This window comes from Emydura macquarii, unplaced genomic scaffold (genome assembly GCF_026122565.2).
Source record: "Emydura macquarii macquarii isolate MOO-44397 ecotype Brisbane River unplaced genomic scaffold, CSIRO-AGI_Emac_v2 contig_3345, whole genome shotgun sequence".
Lineage (NCBI taxonomy): Eukaryota > Metazoa > Chordata > Testudines > Chelidae > Emydura > Emydura macquarii.
Window position 1 is genome coordinate 1,967,890 of NW_027133482.1, and position 21,275 is coordinate 1,989,164.

Sequence of the window (21,275 nt, forward strand, 5' to 3'; positions counted from 1 at the left end):
CCACAGGTCTGACCCAGCGTGGCTGTTACATTCTTCAGCTAACACCCTCACCATGGGCCTATCCTTCATCTCCATCATGCAGTCCAAGACGGGCGCAGCCACAGGGGCAGAACTGGCAGCAAAACACAGACGCACAAGTAAAGCTTTAATTGTTGTAAACTTGGGCCAAACCCTGGTCCGGAGCCCACGCTGAGCCAGCAAGAAACATGCAGAGGACGCTAATGTGGGTCAGGGCTCAGCCCCACGCCATAAGGTAGCTGACGTGCCCTCAAGGCTGCTGGAGCTTCCCTGGCTCTAGTGCCCGCTTGGAGGTGCTGGGAGGGATGAAGTCCCACACTCAAGACAGGGATGCAGCACAGTGGTTGTGGCCCTCCTGCCCCAGAATCCAGTACCTGGGTCAACCCTGATCCGATTCTGCCCCCCTCAGACCCCCGTGAAATGCACACAGGGTCTGCTGCTGGACAGGTCATCTGCCCTGATGGAGGGGGTACGATTTGCCCTATTGCCTGGACATAGGAAATCAATGAAGCTTCAAATACTGTCTTGTATCCTACTCAGCCTTCACCCCCAAGACCCTGAACCTCAGGCCGTGTCTTTTCTTTCCACACTCCCAGGGTAGAAGTCAGACCTTACTCCACCAGTGGGAACTTCCCAGAGTCTCCCGGCATTTTGTGCTGAGACTTCAAGGCTTTTCATTCCTTGAACTGGAGAGCTAGGAGCTGGACTAGTCACAGTGCACCCAAATCTCCAGGGATAGCTGCATACAGTCACTCCCGGGCACCCCAGCGCTAGGCATGTCTACCAGAGAGCAAGAGGAGGCTGACTTTGCTCATCGCTCTGTGCTCAGCGACATCCCATCACACCACATGGCTGCAACAGCCAGGGTAGCAGGACAGCCTGCCACAGAGGTCTCCAGAGGCTTCTAGGCCTGCCACAAAGACTCCGGCTCACTTGAAGGAGAGACGTGTTCAGTTTGGATTAATTTTTAAAAAACAGTTTTTAAAACTCTCACGTGGCGAAGGATTTTTGCAGCATGTTTCAATGCGGTGCTTAAACTCTCACTCTCCATTTCACCCATATTTCAGACAAGGCAGCTGTCGGGCCTGCCCCTAACCAGGGCTTTGAGGAATGTTACGTTCCTCAGCAAAGAGGCGCAATAACTTCCCATAAATATCACGTGCCTTGCTCCCCCAAAGGGCTCTGTCAAGCTATACAGAGAAGATTTCTCTCCCCCACCCCCATGATGCAGCTACCTCTGGCATGGAACACACCACCTGTGAGGCAGCACACAGCAACAGCTGGAGGACAGGCAGTGAAGAATACAGGAGGTGGTTGAACATGCAAGGGAAGACTGTAAAATGATCCAGTCTGGCTACTTAAACTGAAATTTATTCAGGACACCTAGAATAATGCATTGGCTTGTGCACGTAAGCAGTGCCTACCTGTGTGGTGCTCTGTCCCCCCCGGTGACGACTCAGCCACCTAGAGATTGAGGCGCCTGCTACAGCCTTGGCTGAGAGAGGTAGCTCTTTTAGCTCAGCTAGTGCTCATGCCCCAAGATCCGGCGGTCCCAGGTTTGAGCCCTGCAGCTATCAACCCGCTCCGGGGCATCGCAGTTGCATGCATAAAGCACATCATCATCTGAAATGATCACCATGGGGTCTGGCAACCAGACTAATGGCGCATTCAAAAGATGGCATCACCAGTAGGCTGATATCCCTTGACACCAGGGTGGGACGTGGGTTCCGCCCTGACTTGGATGAAAGGTCTCAAGCTCCTAAAATCACCAGCATCACTTCCTGCGGAGCTTGGCTTTTGTGAAGGCTCATCATCCAATGAGTGACCAGTCCTAGCCCCGTTTAGCTCGTCAGAGCTGACGAGACCATCTGCGGAGGTAGCCGGCTGCAGTTACTAATAGATGACACTTAACTAGTGCTCTACAAATATTAACTAATCAAGTCACACAACACCCACGACAGGCAGGTAGGGAGCTAAGCAGGGTCTGGATTGGACTGGTACGTGGTGATTTGGTGCATTGGCACATCTCTAGAGTAGCAGATCGGTTTTCCAGAATATCAGCTGTCATATAAAGCAAAAAACGTAACTAGCTGTGGTGATCCCAAAGAAAACCTTGACAATGGGAACGGAGTGTACCCAATAGCAAAAGGTCTGCCAGAGTCTGCAGAGAGCCTGGAACAATTGTGTGGAGGGGTGTGAAATGTCCCCTTCATCTTGGTGAGGGGTAAACTCAGCTGCCCAGTGATAACTAAAACAATTGAATTGTCAATGGAAGAAAGAGGGGACGTGACAGCTGCGTGATGTCGGAAAAGGTTCTTCCTTTGATCAGAGCATTTGCCACCTAATGCTCCTTGCTTTTGCTCTGCATTACTATGGTGCTTAGTTAGCACAGCAATGGGCATGGCCCAAGGGTCTAGCTGTAGGCAGATACAGCCCGTCTCACTGGTACGCCTGTAAAAACTCTCCTTCATAGCACTGCAGAGCGCTAGCCTGTACCTGGCCAGGGCTACACTGGAAACTTGTGCCTAAATAGCATTGTTGCTTAGGGCTGGGATTTGCTTACAACACTTCTGTTCTGGCAAAAGGCCTAGGGGAGATGCAGTTAATACCAGCAAAAAAAGGGCTTTTGAGGAGATAGCTTATTTAGTTCCAAGAACGGGAGAGAGAAAGAAGCCATTGGTGTCAACTACCGTTCTTTACAAGCAACTCCTGTCTCACCCCTGACAAACTCACCACGCCCAACACATGGCTTTCTTGGTATTTATCCATAAAGGATAGCATGGGAGGTCTTTACTGAAAGTGTGTGATTCATCAATGACCATAATCATTGCAAGATATGTGCGCAGGCAATATTTAGGGTAATAATGTAATTTTGAAAATGAGACCTGTTCATGGAGTAAAAGTTAGTCACCGGGGAATCACAGGTCTTGGTGATGGCTTATTGAAGGAGGAGGCAGTTGTCACCCCTCCCTGACCAGGCAGTGATGTAGTTGAGCCTTGCATCGTTTACCCTCACCCCATTTCTGAGCAGTCAATGGAAAAACCATCAGACAACTGCAAACTGTCAGAGCCACATGGACATTAAAAGGGAACATCATAGCAGGCTGGGGAATCCCCGTCAGTGAATAAAGACAAAAGACCGATTCAGTACATCACAGGGTGGAGAAGACCTTCTGCATCCATTCACTGAGGAGACCTCTTGTTGGGTAGGGGTGTTTCATGAAACATTGGCTCCTGGTTCCAGGGAAGCTAGCCAGCTCTGCAGCAGATAGAACATTGCAGGGGATGGGGACTTACTTTATTAGCTAGGAAAGGTAATGATTGATTAATGAATGGTTCCCATTTTATATTGGAACCATTTGTTTCCAGCGCTCTCTCCTGTGTCTAGTGGAACCTCTGTCCCTTCTTCTATATTTTTTTTAAAAATAGTAAGTGCTCACAAGTTCTGTGTTATACAGGAGCAGTGATTGAAGGTAAAAACCAATAAAGTGGGGTCCATAGAACTTTTGGGGGGACAGAGGATCTGGAATTTCTGAGTAGTCAGCGTCAGGGGCTGGATATCACAGGGGAAAGATTCAGAGACACTCAGGGACAGGGGTGCAGCAATTGTTAACTTGCAAAGCCAAGCCAGGATTGGCCTAACCCAGAGGGGAGTGTTTGAAAGGCTGCTGGTGGTACGGGTAGGGAAGCCACCCCTCCCTGGAGAATCAATAGGTGCTGTGGTAGCTGCTGTCAGCTGCCTCCCACCACAGATAGGATTCACTCACACGGGAGGCAGGGGTCATAAGGTGATGCTCAGTCCGCGGTACCCTGAGAATGGCCTGGTAAAAAGTTAAATTCGCAGAAGCCCTCTTGTGCTGGTATAAGTGGTGGCTCTAGTAGGAGGATTTGCTGCTGTAAAGTGTGGTGCATTGAAGTTACACGCTATCACTTTAAGTGCAGGGGTTTCCAGTTTCTGCTTGCAGGCTAGGGAAGCTTGCAAGCCGGGTCTTCAGTCAACCGGCACAGAGCCAGCCCAGAACAAGGTGGGGTGAGTTGTGCCTTGCTGCGGTCGGCAGCAGCCTACTTTGTCTCTCTCTGTTTTGAGGGTCGTCTTTGTTGAGAGTCTGGAGTCTAAGAAATACAGTGGTATTGCAACCTGTCAGAGAGTACTTGGTGTTTTTATCTAGCTCGTCTGTGTTTACACCATCAACATAAAAGGACCAGCCAACCTTGTCTAGCAGGGAGTAGGCCATGGCAACAGCCTGCAGTTTTAAAGCAGGCAACCAGGCAGAATTCTGTTCCTCTGAAGAAGCACTGAAGTCCTGAAGTCCCCTTCTGAGCACGCATGCACGGAGAGAGAAGCAGGTGAACCATTTCTCTCTTCACCCTCAGTGGGCTGAATTATCACACTTCAATCTGACATTTAAATCCCGTAAGAGTTGAGAACAGCCCCAGTCTCTCTCCCGTCACATTCACACAACGCCGCTGTAGGTGGACAGATGGGTAATGAACTCGGCAGGGTGCTTTCATCAGCCTTGCCAGCCTCCTCATGGGCCCCTCTTGGACAGATTGCATCTGATAAGGCAGAGGAACAGAATTAGAAACCTGCTATTCAAGCCGTCTCCACTCAGACGGCACACAGCGGTGCAAATGCATTAGCCACCAGCTAATAGTCCTGCCTGCTCAGAAGAGCGTTGTGATTCATCACAATGCTGCCACCAGGTCATTAACAACAGGCTTGGGAGCGGAGCACCTCTGAGAGCAGTAAATCATACGGCACCTGCCTAGTGACAAGGCAAGTGGAACACCCAACAACTAACGCACAAAAACCCCTTCGTCAGGAGGCCCTGAGGGTTTGCGACGCACACAACGTACCTGACACCAACCCACAAAGGCAAGGAAATGAAAAGATAAGGCACCCAGCCATGCATCCCCTCTGCTCCCCCTACCTGCCTTAGCATTACCACATGTACGTAATGCCACAGACCCCCCACCCCCCACAACCTGAACTCTGCTGCCACCCCGTTACTGGAGTTGTGGGCACTTGGCTTGTTTGTGTCGGGAGAAGGTAGCTTGGGAAAGGGTTGTGTGTGAAAGGGTGGGGAAGAGAGGATGCTGGACAGCTGGGATCTTTAGAGGTGTATGTGTCAAAGCCTGGCTTAGTATGTATCATCATGTTGCCTGCTAATGGCTGGCACCCGTGATACAACAGCCTGCTACTTATCCATCTTTCAAGGAGTTCTCCTTTAGCTCATGGAGTGGAGAGATGGTGTTTTTGCCCCGACGATCCCAGGTTCTGTCTTCATCACGGACCATGGTATCTGCACCTCTGGGGTATTGGTTTATCACAGCTGGGCATTGCACCATCTAGAACGGGCCATGCTCAAAGACAGGAGAGCAGACTAGACTGAAGAATTACAGCATCAGCCCTGACTAACTGTCAGTTACTAGGAAACAACTAGCCCAGCAAATTACTTTCTCTGCTTGCCTTGCCCTGGCTTTTTGTGTACTGTTGTTCATATCGTGGCAGGGCCCGCAACGTGCCAGGTGCTGTACAGATATAGCAAGGAGGAGAGTCCCTGCCCCGCAGGCTCTGAAAGACAGGGAGCAGATGAAGCAGAACAAGGAGCAAGCGGGATTTGACATCGCCCCACAGAAATCTGTGCTTCTGCTCTGTCTTCCCCCCCTGCTGGCAGTCATGCATACAATAGCCTCTAGTGGCTGGAGCAGCTCCCTTGCACAAGGAGACCCTCTGCAGGAGGTATGTAAGCCGGTGGTTGGTCAGCCACACAGCACAGTAGTATGGCTACAGAGGCGGTGCCCAGCCAACAACACCCTCTCCCCCCAGAGGAGATTTCTTGCATGCATGGTGGCAAGCGTGGGTTTTCACAAGGGATGTGAAGGAGAGGTCGGTTGTCTCGCAGACCAGCTAGAGCAAGGCTGAAGAAAGCACAGAGGAAAAAGGGGGCACAGGAGAACCAGATTCCAGAAGCCTGGTGCTTGGCATTGCCACGCTGACACCAGGCTGGAGGTGTTGGTTTCCCTTCTGCCCCCAAAAATCCCCTTTAACATGACAATCGGGCAGCCCTGAAAACCCTCATTGGCACACGAGGGGAAAAAACTCACGTCTTCTGCAGGAGCAATGGCTATTTCTGCTGCAAGAGAACAGTTTCCAACTTCTAATTACATACGCATTTACAGAATTCATTAGTGCAAGACAACATAGCAAATATAAATGGGCTTGTGGGGTGCGTTTGCTGTGGCCAATAAACATTTCCATTTCAGGTCAACCACTCCGTCTGGCATTTGCAATCGGCAGGAGCTTGCTGCACTCTTAAGGAGTTCAGACTCACTGAGCTGCAAACGCAGGAGGATACAAGAAAGCATTCCCTCCTACAGAGCGTAACACGCATTGACAGGAGCATTTTGGATTTTACCACAGTTAAACACACACACACACACACACACACACAAAGACAGCAGGGCAAGGAGCCGGACGTGAGGGGTGATCTTTGCAACAGCACTGTGTCAATGGGCCGGCTGCCTCCCAAGCACTGCCTCACATCCCAAGGTTGCTCTGCAGTAGCCCTGCCTCAGTTTACCCACTTCACCAGACTCTCAAATCAGATTCCCAAAACCAACGCTTCTCTGCTTCAGCCTCCTTAGAGCTGGATTTATTAACATAACAAAAATGAATTCCCCTACCCCCCCCATCAATGCCTTACTCTTCAGAGAGTCCCTATCCCCGGTCTTCCCTGCCTGGAGACTTTTCCCTGAAGACTCAGATGTCTCCACTGAACCCTACTCAATCCTAGTAGTCTCTGCAGTGATGCTAAATTCCCAGCTGATTCCTCCTGGCTCCCTGCTGCTGCTGCTGCTGCTGCTGCTGCTATCTCACACCCAGTAGCTGTTCCCTGCCTTAGCAGACCTCTGCTAAAGCCTCTTACTCCAGCTTTGCTCCACTTGTTTCTCCCTGCTGCTCTTTATAGGATAATCAGCCCCTCCATCCCCAGCTGGTTCTCCTAATTAAACCCCACCCCCATCCCACGTGGGGCAGGCAGAGTTAATTGTACAGGGCTGGCCACCTCTGCCCCTTACACAGTGACTTACACTTCCAAAGTGCCTGGAACTCAAAAGCATCCCAAGCCCTTTACCAATGATATTCGTGCAGCAGGAACTTCACCACCGCTGGAATGTGCCCACCCGGGTGGCAGGGGGGAAGGGGTCATGACAGAGCACAGCAAACTGGAGAAGGATTGACTGTCAGAAGTAAAAGAAGCTTTGATGAAATTAAAGTGATGGGCGGGTGTGAAGTAATGACCTCCGACAGAGTGTGGGCAGCAGAATGGGCTAATACGCTTGCACAAATGAAAACAGGATCTTTGATCACAAAGAACTCAGGACCTCCGGCTTTACATCTCATGCACAAGGCAAGGCCTCCGGCAGCACGGGGCTCTGTAGCACCACTCCAGGGTGTTTCTTCATTGTGAATGCAAAGGGCAGAGCACCAGCAAGGCTTTCCGCAGCCTCCTGTGTCTCGCTGGCAGTTTGCCATCCTGGTATCTTCCTAATCTAGCTTTACTTTCAGGAGTTAAGAGACCACGAGAGGAGGAGTTGGAGTGGCTGCAGATACTGCTCAGGCGCTCAAAAGTTTTCTTTAACATCAGCATCAAGCTGAAGCCTCTGATGAGGCAGCAACCCCAGGCAGCGATGAGCAGCGACAGGGCAGCAGGCATGCTGCGGATGGACGCATATCCGGGTCTAACGCATGCACCCCCCCGCCAGCTTTGTGATATTTGCTGATAATGTAACAAGCTCAGATCAGCGCTGGAGTGGTTCAAGATGGCGAGGTGCCTCCCTTAATTAGATAGTTCCCAGATCATCGCCCCAGATTGTGCATCTAGCATGCAAGTGTTATTCTGCAGAATGGCTCACGGCGCTGTTCAGGCAACCGCCTGCTTGGCCGGGCACAAGGGGAACACACAGCAATATGAAATTGAGAGGTGAGAACAGCAGGGTCAGGTTGGGGGAAGAAAAGGGCTGGTACTCAGGCGCCACCCAGAATCCTAAATACCACCTGCTGTCTTCTTGTAGCTGGATGCTTCTGCAAACATGACATTGACATTGAGACTGACGTTGACATTGAAAAAAAATCCATTATTAGGCTCCAGGGTTAACCTGATTAAGGTGACTGGAGATAGTACATCACTCTTTTAGGACCAAATGCTGCCCCCAGAACAATGTCTGAGTGTAGGGGCTTTCCACTCAGGATCGAAGAGATAGCACAGAGAAGAAAAAGAATCCTTCACTTCCTCCAACCCAGCAGCTTGGTGCAGAACCGTTATTTACCAGCTTCACTGTCATTACTAAGTCCATGATCTGGAGTATCCGCGAGGGACCCTGTTTGTCCCTACAGAGGGGTAGGGAGCCTTGAATCTGTCCTGCCACTCCAACAAACCCCTCCTGTGTGCCGAGACCTCCTGCAGAACCATAGCAGCTCTGCTACCCGGGAGCAGGCATGCTGCCGCTAGCTCACTGAGAGTTCACATGAGTACGAAATCTGTCTGTAGCTGGGTCTTAGGCTTAGGGAATGTCTCACTACAACCGCTACAGCGGCACAGCTCCGGTGCTGCAGCAATGCCGCTGTTAGTGGTACAATGTAGATGCTTCCAACGTCAATGGAAGGGGGTTTTCTGTTAATGTAGTTAACCCACTCCCCCAGGTGTCTTCTGTCAACCTAGCATGTCTACGCTGGGGGTCAGCTAACACAACTGTGGCACTCAGGGCACGACCTTTTCCGAGTGACGTTTCTAGGTTGATCTCATTTTCAGTGTAGAGTGGGCCCGAGAGCGTCACCCAGGCATCTGCACTGGTTTAACGAAATCAGTTTTAAATCCAATTTAAGTTAAACTAATGCAACTTTCCCATTTAGACAAGGCAAGACCTTGCTCTCTTAACCCCTCATCCCTGACCAACTCTCTTAACCCTTCTTCAGTATGTCTACGTCTGCACGACGAGCTGGGGCTCTCCCCAGCTCACAGACACATACTTGCATTATCTCAAGGAGCGTGAGTATAAATTGCAATATCACCGTGGTAGCCTGGGCAGTGGCAGCACGGCCTTGCCGAATATCCACGTGGTTTAGGAGCGCTGGTACTGGTGCTAATTCTCACTGAGCCAGTGTGAGAATGTCTGTGCGAGCTGGGAATCACACCCCTAGCTTGCACTGTAGATGTAGGCAAAGTCTTCATCTTTTCTGCAAAAATAGATGTGATTTTACACCGAGTTAGCTACCTTGACATAAAATCTCTGGGGAGATAAGGCCCTGTAGTTTCTACCTCGATGTAGCTAGCCAAGGTCAACCTCAGGCATGGGGTTGATCTTGATTAGCCACATTGGGATAAAAATTTGCTTGGTCTCTGGTGGGATTTACATCCAGATCTAAATGTAAAAACACGCCTCTGTTTGTGGTGAAGACACAGCCTTATTCTCAAAACACCAACAAGCATAAAAATCAATGATTTAATTATCTTCTCCATCACTCACGTTAAATGGCATGCTGCAATTGAAAAAAAATCATTTGCCGATTTTTTTTCCCACTGCAGCTGAGCCCTCCCCCAACCTTCTCTTTTAATTAACTTCCTGGAGTATTCACACCGACAGTGGCCAAGACAAAGGATGATTTTTAATTATCTACTACATTTTTGGAGACTCAGATTGTCTTTCCTGAGTCATGCCAAGCACCATAAAGATAGTGAACTTTTTAATTAGCTTCTGAAATCGCTTTAACACATGGCGGGGGAAACTTCTTTAACCTTTCTATTGTCATTCTTCAACTGATTTCACACACCTGCTCCCCATACGTGGCCATCCTTCTCTTTGTTTGATTAACTCCTGCAGCAGTTTGACCAGTTGTCTTTCATGCTATTGTTTTTATTATCCCTCTAATGGTTTTCTCTACACCCAAACTGCACACTTTGGGGAAGGCACTGTCTCTGCTATGCATCTGCACAGTCTGTACTGCAAAGCGATTCATAATATAATAATTCTCTTCCAACTGCTATATATTGTCATCCAAGATGCACAGATGGAAAGGTGCCTCTGTGTAGGGGGTTCTCCCTGCCCTGATATGTGAATTTGCAAATCTTGTTAGACAGTAGGCATTTATTATAGACACAAATAAAACAGGCTTCCAACACAGATCGAGTCCCAGTTTTGTCTCCCTTGTTTACCAGGGACCACACCAGGCTGGAACTCTATGCAGCACACAGAGACATCTAGTGGCTGAATGATGTACTGCAACTAAACATATAATTGCACCATCCCTACAGTGTGGCAGTAGCATAAGGCCACCCCAGTGGCCCCATTCCCCACGACACCTCTGGAAGCCTTTCTGCACAATCTGGCACCTATGCCGAAGGAGAGAGGCTAGGCATAAGGATTGGATGCATATCACAAACTCCACCTCTGCTGAGATTATTCAGAAAAGACCAGGTCTGGGGCTAGGATTTCTTTTGTGCACAGAGGAATCTTTGGTAGTACAGCTCCAATGGTGCTGCACTCCCAGAGACTTGTGAGGCCACCATGGGACCATAAGTGGGTGTTCCTAGGTGCAAGGGCTGCCTTCGTGTCCATGCTGCCCTTGCTGAGTTGTGGAACAGGAGAAGGGAGATGCAGGGGACTCCGTACTGCTGAGTGGGCTTAGCAGAGAGCGTGGTACTGGTAACAAGAGGAGACAAAAGAGAAGACAAAAAGGCTTGTTACAGTGCCAGGGAGCTTTTAGGAATATCTGTCTCTGTAGCTTATCTGGCTCCCATTACTGGGATATCTTCCCCCCGCACCATATTTAATGCATTTATCCTCCCACACCCCGTGAGACAGGGCTATTATCCCTGTTGTACGCATGGGAAACGGAGGCACAGAGAAACTAAACAACTTGCTCCAGGTCAGGAAGCCCAAGCAGAACAGGACATTGAACACAGGTCTCCATGGCCCAGGCCTTCACCTCTGAACTATCCTTCTTCCGACCCAGGAACTGGTCCAGAGCCCAGGCTGCTGTTCCTGCTACAGAGGCCGGGAGCTCTGCAGAGCATCTAGTGGGCAGATTTCCTGAGAGACAGACAGCCGCTCAGACCCGCCTCCCAAGAGGATCCACCCATCCCAAAGGGCAGCCCGGCACTCTCTGGGTTGAGTACCACACACTGGGGTGCCTCTTTCACCCAAAGAAAGGCACTTGTTACCTTTGGAGAGCACCGATAAAAGGCCTCTCATGTCCGGCTCTTCCAAGGCACCGAACAGCATGATGACCGAATACCCTCATAGTAGCTGATGTTCTACTAGGACGTTCTCCTTCCATAGATTTTTGTACCCTTACCTCATCACAGCCAGCACCAGCTCAACCCCTTACCCCACCATCATTACTTATTATTTGTACTGCCATAGCACCTAGGAATCCTCGTCTTGCACCAGGACTCTGTTGTGCTAGGAGCTGTACAAACACAGGACAAAGATGGCCCTTGCTCCCCAAAAAGCTTACAATCTAAATATTAGGCAAGACCACAGATGGATGCAGAAAGTCACATGGGGGAGCACAAGGAAACAATGAGACTATTTTGGTCCAGCATGACAGACAGCGGTCTCAGCACACCAGCAGCCTAGGCATTTTCAAGTTTTTCGTAGGCTTCACTGGAAAGGAGAGTTTTGAAGAAGAACCGGGCGTTTATGTAGCAGATGGTTGCAGGGAGAAAGCACCAAGTTGTTTGTTTGAAGATTTAACAAGGGGGAGCAGGAGGCTGGGCATCTTGGGCTGACGGGAAGCAGAAGCCGTCATCTTGATAGTGAATTATGAGTGTTTATTAGTAGGGAGGGGATAGGCCATGAAGGGGCTTGAAGATGAAGACAAGTAGCATGTGGTGGATACGATGGAGAAGGGGGACCCAGTAGAAGGGATATAAAGAGAAGGGTGATGTGCTCAGAGCACTGCTGTGAGACTCCGCAGGGCCAGAACTTGGGCCTGTTGGTCCCTGAGTGACTGCCACATCCAGCAGCAATAGCTGGGCTGTGAGCCTTGTAAGGCCAAGCACCACAGGAAGGGACACCCCTGTGGGCCTGACTGGCAGTGTTTCCAGGTCCCTAATTGGTCCAGGCACACTGCTTAAGCCCAGAGGTGTTGTGAGAGGACTGGATTTGACATAGCTCCCAGCCATCTCGTGCACTTAGCCCCCGTAAACTGGAAGCGAGGAAACCACGGAGTCAGAAACCAGTCCTTGGTGCAGACAGATAGAACCAAAACAGCTGCAAGCTGCAGTTTTACTGACTGGGATAGATAGAGTGAAAGGACAGGTTCATGAGGGACTGGGGGAGGAAGAGGGCAGAACGGCGGAGGAATCATAGAAGCTTAGAGTTGGAATGGAAACTCAGGAGGTCATCTAGCCAACCCCCTGCTCAAAGCAGGACTACCCTCAGCTAAATCATCCCAGCCAGGGCTTTGTCAAACTGCAGCTTAAAAACCTCTAAGGCTGGAGATTCCACCACTTCCCCAGGTAACCCATTCCAGTGCTTCAGCACCCTCCTAGGGAAAAACGTTTTCCTAATATCCAACCTAGACCTCCCCCACTGCAACTTGAGACCATTGCTCCTTGTTCTGTCATCTGCCACCACTGAGAACAGCCTAGCTCCATCGTCCCTGGAATCCCCTTTCAGGTAGTTGAAGGCTGCTATCAAATCCCCCCTCATTCTTCTCTTCTGCAGACTAAACAAACTTAGTTCCCTCAGCCTCTCCTCATAAGTCTTGTGCTCCAGCCCCCAAAATGATTTTTGTTGCCCTCCACCGGACTCTCTCCAATATGTCCACATCTGTCCTGTAGTGGGGGCCCGAAACTGGACACAATACTCCAAATACGGCCTCACCAATGCCGAATAGAGGGGAATAATCACTTCCCTCGATCTGCTGGCAATGCTCCTACTAATGCAGCCCAATATGCTATTAACCTTCTTGGCAACCAGGGCACACTGCTGACTCATATCCAGCTTTTTATCCACTGTAACCCCCAGGTCCTTTTCTGCAGAACTGCTGCCTAGCTCGTCAGTCCCCAGTCTGTAGCTGTGCATGGGATTCTTCTGTCCTAAGTGGAGGACTCTGCACTTATCCTTGTTGAATCTCATCAAATTTCTTTTGATCCAATCCTCCAATTTGTCTAGGTCACTCTGTATCCTATCCCTACCTTCCAGGGTATCTACCACGCCCCCTAGCTCAGTATCATCTGCAAACTTGCTGAGGGTGCAATCTACCCCATCCTCCAGATCATTAATGAAGATGTTGAACAAAACCGGCCCCAAGACCGACCCCTGGGGCACTCCGCTTGTTACTGGCTGCCAGCTAGACATCGAGCCATTGATTACTACCCGTTGAGCTCAGTGATATAGCCAGCTCTCTATCTTTTTTATAGTCCATTCATCCAACCCATACGTCTTTAACTTGCTGATAAGGATACTGTGAGAGACTGTATCAAAAGCTTTGCTAAAGGAAGAGTATGGAAAAGGAAAAGTTTTGCAAAGGAAGAGTATGGAAAACTGACCTTGATTCTGGTTGTCTGTGCTTGTAAGATTTCTTTGCTGAGGCTGCTTTGCTGATATGTAGAATAATGAATTGTTATTGGCTGTTGCTAGGAAATTGTTAGCCTATTAGGGGCTATTATGAGTTATTTGCTTTGTCTGGAGAAAACCTATAAAGAGTTAAATTAGAAAGTGTGCTTTGGAGAAGACTGTATTTTCTATGAGCATGGAGTTGCTGACGTAAAAATTCTCCAGCAGCTAGGCCAAAGGCTGGTCACCGGAACCCTGTTGCTGTCATTTGACACTATTTCAGATTTTGGGTAACTAAACTTTTTTGAGGTGCACTAGATCAATTGCTAGGTTAGATGTGTGCTTTGTACCCAATAAAAAGAAGGATTGTTGGGTGAAAGCACTCTTGTGTAAACCAATCATTTATCGGACGGAAGTGCTATGTCCCCCATTGATTTATTTCCTTACACCACATGGAAAACAGAGACTAGTTACCACAGTTTTGGATTCAAATAACTCTGGGTAACAGAAGGAAGTGCAGGAAGTTGTCTATGCAACTGGGTGGATCCCCCAACTAGCTGCTTCAGTAGACCCTGCCCTTTTCACCTTGCTTTTGTTCCTGGCCTCTGACCCCGGCTCTGACCCTACACCAGGGGTGGGCAGTAATCTTCGCAGAGGGTCCACTCCACGAATTTTGGTAAGTTGTCGTAGGCCTGGGCCACTTCCAGCTTCCGAGAAATGGCCGAGAAACTAAGCTGCCCGACACGCCAATTATCTTGGCAACTGGAATGTCAGGCAACTTAGTGATTCTCAGCTGGTCGTTTCCTAAACTTCTTGCTTCCGGCCACATGACCAGAAGCTGGAAGTTCAGGTAGCGACCGGCCTGATGCTCCAGGGTAGTTTAAGCAGAGTGTCAGCAGCAGAATCAACGAATTGTGTGGGCCTGCTTTCACCCCAGCATGGCGGGCCGGACAGAAATGTTAGACGGGCCGGATTCAGCCTGTGGGCCATATTTTGCCCACCCCTGTCCTACGCATTAGGCCCAACTTCAGCTTCACTTGCTAGGTCTGATTGCCCATGCCCCAGCTGTGACAAAAAGGCTTGGAAAATTATCTTTGAGACAGCATTCTGAATAGATAGGAGCAGGGCAAGAGTGCAATCATCAAGACCAGAGCAAAATACGTTGCAATAATCAGGCTCTGAGAGGAGGAGAACTTGGCCAAGAGTTTCAGTTGTGCGGATGGATCAGAAAGGCCGTCTGTTAGAAATGTTCTGCAGAAAGAACTGGCAAGATTTCGACATAGCCTGGATGCAAAGCCCTGCAGAGAGGTAGGAGTCAAAGATGACACCCAGGTTACAGGACTGAGTGACAGGCGATGACAGGATATGACAGGATATGATGGTATTGTGTGCCGCAATCAAGAAAGGAGGCAGCAGGGAGGGCTTGCAGAAAGATTAAGAGTTCTTTTTTAGTCACATTTGCTTGAACTGCTGGCTAGACCATCCAAGAAGTAGGGTGGCCACTCACGCATTCCCAGAATACCAGTACTTCTGAGAACGGCATGGGTCTGCCTCTGCCAGGGTGACCTTGGATGCACGGTGTATGCGAGGTCAAGCTGCATGGGGGGGAGAACCATTTTTGAGAGTGCACCATGATGACCTCAGACACACAAAGTGTGCGAGGTCACATAGAACGGGTGCAGGATCGGTCACTCTTCAAACTAGCATCCCCCGTCTAATACAACATCACGTCCAGTTTTGTGTGAGTACCAGATGGGGGACAAACCCTAGAAAAATAGGAACATCCGGTTTAATACCTGCCATGAGGAAATGGCAGCTTAACTTTACCTGGAAGGATAATGGAACAAATAATCAAACAATCAATTTGTAAGCACCTGGAAGATATAAGGTGATAAGTAACAGTCAACATGGATTTGTCACGAACAAATCATGTCAAACCAACCTAATACTCTTCTTCGACAGAGTAACAAGCCTTGTGGATTGGGGAAAGCAATAGATATGATATTTCAGCTTCACTAAGGATTTTGATACTGTCTCACATGTCCTTCTCATAAACATAGTAGGGAAATGTAGCCTAGAGGAACCTCCTATAATGGCTCACAATCGAGCTGGAAGGGCATACCCAGTACAGTCCCATTATCATTTCACATCTCAATCCCCCCAACAGAGAACTGTCCTGGGTCCAGTCCTATTCAATATCACCATAAATCATTTGGATAATGGCAAGAGAGTACACTGATGATGATATCAAACTGGGACAGGTTGCAAGCACTCTGGAGGACAGGATTAGAATTCAAAATGATCTTGACGAACTGGAGAAATGGTCTGAAATAAATAGGATGAAATTTAGTAAGGACAAATACAACGCACTACACTTGGGAAGGAATAATCAACTGCATAATACAAAATGGGAAATGACCACTGAGGAAGGACTGCTGAGTAAAGGGATGCGTGGGTCATAGTGGATTACAAACTAAGTATGAGTCAACAATATCATACTGTTGCATACGAAGTGAACATTGTTCTGGTATGTATTAGCAGGAGTACTGTGAGGAAGAGATGAGAAGTAATTCTTCCTCTCTACTCAGCACTGATAAACCCTCAACTGAAGTATTGTGTCCAGTTCTGCGCAGCACACTTCAGGAAAGATGTGGACAAATTGGAGAAAGTCCAGATGAGAGCAACAAAAATAATTAAAGGTCTAGGAAACATGACCTAAGAGGAAAAATTGTAAAAAATGAGGTTTGTTTACTCCAGAGAAGAGAAGTCTGAGGGGGGACACAATAACAGTCTTCAAGTATGTAGAAGGTTGTTATAAAGAGGAAGGTGATAAATTGTTCTTCTTAAACATTGAGGACAGGACAAGAAGCAATGGGCTTTGAACAGATTGGGGTTGACCTGGGGTGTTGGCCTCAGAAGAAGGCCACACTGCTTCACTACGGGCAGGCAAAGGGTCAGTAGCCCTGGCCCTCAGTCAGGGCAGGGCAGGGACAACACATCATCTATAGCCCAGGCCCTTCAGACAGGGTGGGATAGGCAAGATAAGCAGTCTACGGCTCAGGCCCTCAGGCAGGGCAGGCAAGCAGAGCAACTGACTACAGTCTATTAAGGCTTACCAGGCCGAGGTGCAGTCACCCCAGAGTTGGGGTGGCCAAGGTGGAGAGGGATGCAGGCCCACCTGACTCCACGGCATCCCAGCTCAGGGCCCTGACAGTGGCAGGGCATCCCGCCACTGGATCAGCGGGGCTCCAGCCGAAATGCGCTGAACCCAGCCGGACCACAGTTGGCTATCCCTGGGCTACTTCCTCTCCTGTGCCCGTGTATCTGTGGCCCAGGTCGTAGTCCACTTCCTCGGGGTAGATTGCAAGGGGCAGTCTCAGCAGGCCCTGAGGGTCACTAGCGTCCGGCAGCTTCTCCAAGTCATCGGAAGCAGGCTGTTCCGGCAAGTCGCAGGCAACTCTTCCAAATCATTGGCAGCAGGCCGCTCTTCCCAGTCATAGGGGCCCAGTAGCTCTGGCAGGCCCTCTAAGCTCCAGCCAACTGGTAACTTGGGAGGCCCTTTAACAGGCTCAGGGTCAGGCTCAAATCCCAGCCCTGGGGTGGGGGAGAGAGACCTCCTTCTCCTTCAGCAGCTTCCCCCAGACTAAGCTGCAGGGCCTGGCTTTTATACTTCCTGTCCCACCCCACGAGTGGTGCGGTACCCAGGCCTGCCCACCAGGTGGCGTGCATTGGTCCCTCAGTGTCAGCCTCGGAAGGAGGCCATGCCACTTGACTACAGGCTTAAATAGCAACAAGGAAGATTTAACTGGACATTAGGAAAAACTTCCTAACCATAAGGGTCGTTAAGCACTGGAACAAATTACTTAGGGAGGCTGTGGAATCCCCATCACTGAACAAGTAAGACAAACACCTGTCAGGGACGGTCTAGATAATACTTAGTCCTGCCTCAGCGCAGGGGACTGGAGTCGACGACCTATCAAGGTCCCTTCCAGTTCTACCAGTCTATGGTTCCATGGGGAGACAGGCTGAGGTTTTTATTTGGACAGAAGGGGACAGGTCTGGAGTAGAGAGAGAGATCTGTGGGCTGCCACTGCCCTACCAGGAGAATGACAGTGTTCTTATTGTTCTGAAAAGCCAGCAGCTTTCTCCTCTAATGGCATTCCAACCCTTACGCTCAAGTGCGAAAAGCCAGAACTTCTTGCCTTTATTTTTTGTTTTGGTCCAAGGCAGTTTTGCCACCTAGGAGCAAACATGCTGGGTTTGCTGCCGCCCACCAGACAGATGACGAACCTTCTGCCTTTCCAGCCACGCATTTCTACATAAGGCAACGGCCGCTGAGTCGTCACATTTCATGGCAAGATGCATCCTCCTCCCTCTGGTTAGCTTGGTTTCCTACTCATTAACTCTAGGACAGCTGATCCTTCATCCTCCGGCTTCCCTAGCCAGCATGTGAGTTTAGGATTCAATTGCAGCCTTTTCTATTATTCAGTAGAGCTCCTCAATCTCCGAGTGAAACCCTGGACACAATGTCGCCCACACGCTGGTTGATAAAGTGGGAAAATTAAGTCAATTTGTCCTCCTTTCTCCTTGGAAAGGAGGAGGTAAAGAAATGGGAAGTGTCATTCCTTATTTATATAAAATGATAGAAATTAGAAATGCAGAAGATCTGTGAGTTCATCTAGTCCCTCTTCCAACCAATGCAGGATGGTTCCCTACAGAAATATATCCGAGAAGTTTTGCCCAGTTTTAATTACCCTAAGTGGCTGGGCTTCTTCCATGTCTTTTGGGAGGCGATTGCATACATTTATACCCTGCTAAATTAGGGATTAATCTGCAGCCATTTTACTAATGTGTAAACTGAGTCAGTGGGCAGTTAAGTGATTAGCCCAAGATGTCATACCCTCCCCGTGGCAAAGCAAAAAAGAAAACACAGGAATCTTAATAGATTCATACACTTAAGGGCCAGATGGGACCATTACACCCATCTAGTCTGACCTCCTGTTTAACCCAGGACAGAGAATTTCATTCAGGAATTCCTGTTTTGAGTCCAATAGCTTGTGGTTGAACTGGAACCTACCATTTAGAAAGTCATCCAATTATGACTTAAAGGCTTTAACTAGAGAATCCAACATATCCCTTGGTATGTTGTTCCAATGGCCAATTACCCTCACTGTTAAAAAACCTGCTTCTTATTTCAGTTGGAATGTTTCTAAGTTCAATAGCCAGTCACTGGTGCTTGTTACACCTTTGTCTGCTGGATTAAAGAGCAGAGCCAGGAATAGACACCAAGTCTCCAGACTCCCAGTCCAATTTTCCTAGCCATTGGAATTAAGCTGTCTACTCCTCCAGAAAGTTAACTTTACTCGTCACGCTTCTGCTCTCCTGTCCCATGCGCACACAGCTCCACAAATGCTTAACCCACAGAGATGCAGGACTGGAAGGGATCTCAATAGGTCATCTAGTCTAGCCACTTCTGCTGAAGCAGGACCAAGTAAACCTAGACAATTCCAGACAGGTGTTTGTCTAACCTGTTCTTAAACACCGCCAGTGATGGGGATTCCATAACCTGTCTGGGACGCCTGTTCCAGAGTTTAACTACCAGTATAGTTAGAAAGCTTTTCCTAATGTCCAACCCGAAGCTCTCTTGCTGCAGATGAAGCCCATTACTTCTTGTTCTACCTTCAGTGGACACGGAGAACAATCTATCCCTGCCCTCTTCATAACAATCCTTAACACACTTGAAGACTGTTATCATGTTCCCTCCCCCCCTCCCCAGTCTTCTTTTCTCAAGACTAAATACGTCTTTTTTTTTAAACCTTTCCTCATAGGTTAGGGTTTCTGAACTTTTGTTTTCATCCTTTTTTTTAAAATCTTTTTCAAAAAGAGTATAGTCCCTAGACTGCTCACTACACTCTGCTCCCACCAGTGTGTTAAAGGGGTTTGCTGATGTGGCCTGCCCTCTCCAATCACATCACATGCCACAGGCTCTGGGGTCCTGTGGAGTTATACAACAGAACTGGGACTGGAATGCTTCTTCCTAACCCTCCTCTTGACTGTGGCCTTGAGGGAAGACATGGTCTGTCCGTCTGTCTGTCTCTCTCTCACACACACACACACTTCAGACCTACAGCCACCCATACAAGTGGCTCGAAGCACGTTCTCTTCTCTGCCTTCCTTCTTTGTGCTTTTCTATTTATTTATCAAGCTCAGGAATGATGCTTCCAAGTGTAGCTGGACTCCTTGATCAATCTGGCTCAGCCTGCAACCCTACCATTAATCCACCCTTGCTTCAGGCCTTTGTCTGCAGCTCATAGATCATTGTTCCATTCGAATCAAATGCCTTGGTCCCCTCGCAGCCAAGCCTGTGAAATAGCCGTCTCCTCATGTGACTTCTTCAAATAATCTCTGTTCTCTTTGGAAAACCAGAATGGAGACACTACATCCTTCTGTGTGGGCAATGACCGTGGCAGATTGCTGTGATATGTGAAGAGGAGCAAAGGGACACAAACCCAGAGAAGTCAGTCTGCTCCGTGCTGAAGGGGAACAAACACAGCACCAAATATAATCTCCCCGCAAGGCAGAGCGGGAATAACCAGGCTACTGCCCTGGCGTTCAGTGGGTGCAGGATTGCCCTGGGTGCAGGATTGGGCCCTAAAGCGGATCGAGCTCTTGGCTGGGACTCAGGTGACCTGGGTTCTATTCCCAGTTCTGCCATGGGCCTGCTGGGTTCCCTTGGGCAAGTCACTTCCTCGTCCCGTGCCTCGGTTTCCCCAGTTGTAAATTGGGGATAACACTACTGACCTCCTTTGTATAGTGCTTTGAGATCTGCAGCTGACTTAGAGGGGAGTGTTATTATAACTCCCTTTAGGACATCCACACCTGCCCCATTGATGTAAGTTGGTCCTCATTGTGAGTGAGGGTAGCACAACTGGGTGCTAAGGCTGACACACACACAAGGGCCTACACACCACCTCAGTTCCATTCAGTCGCAATGTTGCCTCCTCTTTGCCCCATCCCTCCTCTGACTCTTTCCCTGCCCCTCCTGCAACGTAGGGAATCCAAGGCCCTCTGGAGGGGCGCTGAGCCGTTCAGGGCAAAAGGGGGTGGGTGGATCAATGCTATGGAGACTGCTAACATCTTGGCCATATGGGGGGTGTAAGATCCACATGCAGGTCTAGAATGATTCTCTCCTCTCCACCCCCTAATTAATAAGGCCTGTACCTTTAAAGCACCTGCCATGGGAGGATAGGAAAGCCCTTCGCAAAGGTGGGTAAGTGCCATTAGCCTCATTTTGCAAATGGGAAAACTGCTGCGCCGTGAAGTGAACACACAGCCTGCCTGAGAGCCGCGTGCAGCACAGAATCGTTGGAAGGGCTGGTGTAAAATGGAGACCGAGATGGCTGGACTAAAATTGGAAGAGGAAATAACCCTGGATACCAAGACAAAGAGTAGGAAGTGCTAAAATTCTGAAGCAAGCATTTGACAGGAGTGAAAACTGATTAAGAGACAAGAAACAAAGAGGAGAAATAAGCGGCTCTCCATGTAATAGGGTTAATATTGGTGTGTGCTTGAACTACAACTGCTGGTGGGTAGGGCTTCTGGCCTGATTCTCCACCCCAGGAGAGATGGACACTCAGCTCACACTCTGTTCAAACCCTTCCTTCAGACACAGCTTATTTTTCAGACCCAAT

At 49.1% G+C, this 21,275-nt stretch overlaps 1 long non-coding RNA gene across 1 annotated transcript; it reads right to left on the minus strand.

Moving 5' to 3' along the window:
- Nucleotides 1-221: 221 nt before the first annotated feature.
- Nucleotides 222-6,943, minus strand: LOC137143685 (uncharacterized). The gene is made up of 2 exons (XR_010917234.1): nt 6,726-6,943; nt 222-4,575 (listed from the first exon to the last, which is right to left on the minus strand). It is a non-coding gene; the product is annotated as an uncharacterized lncRNA (long non-coding RNA).
- Nucleotides 6,944-21,275: the final 14,332 nt, after the last annotated feature.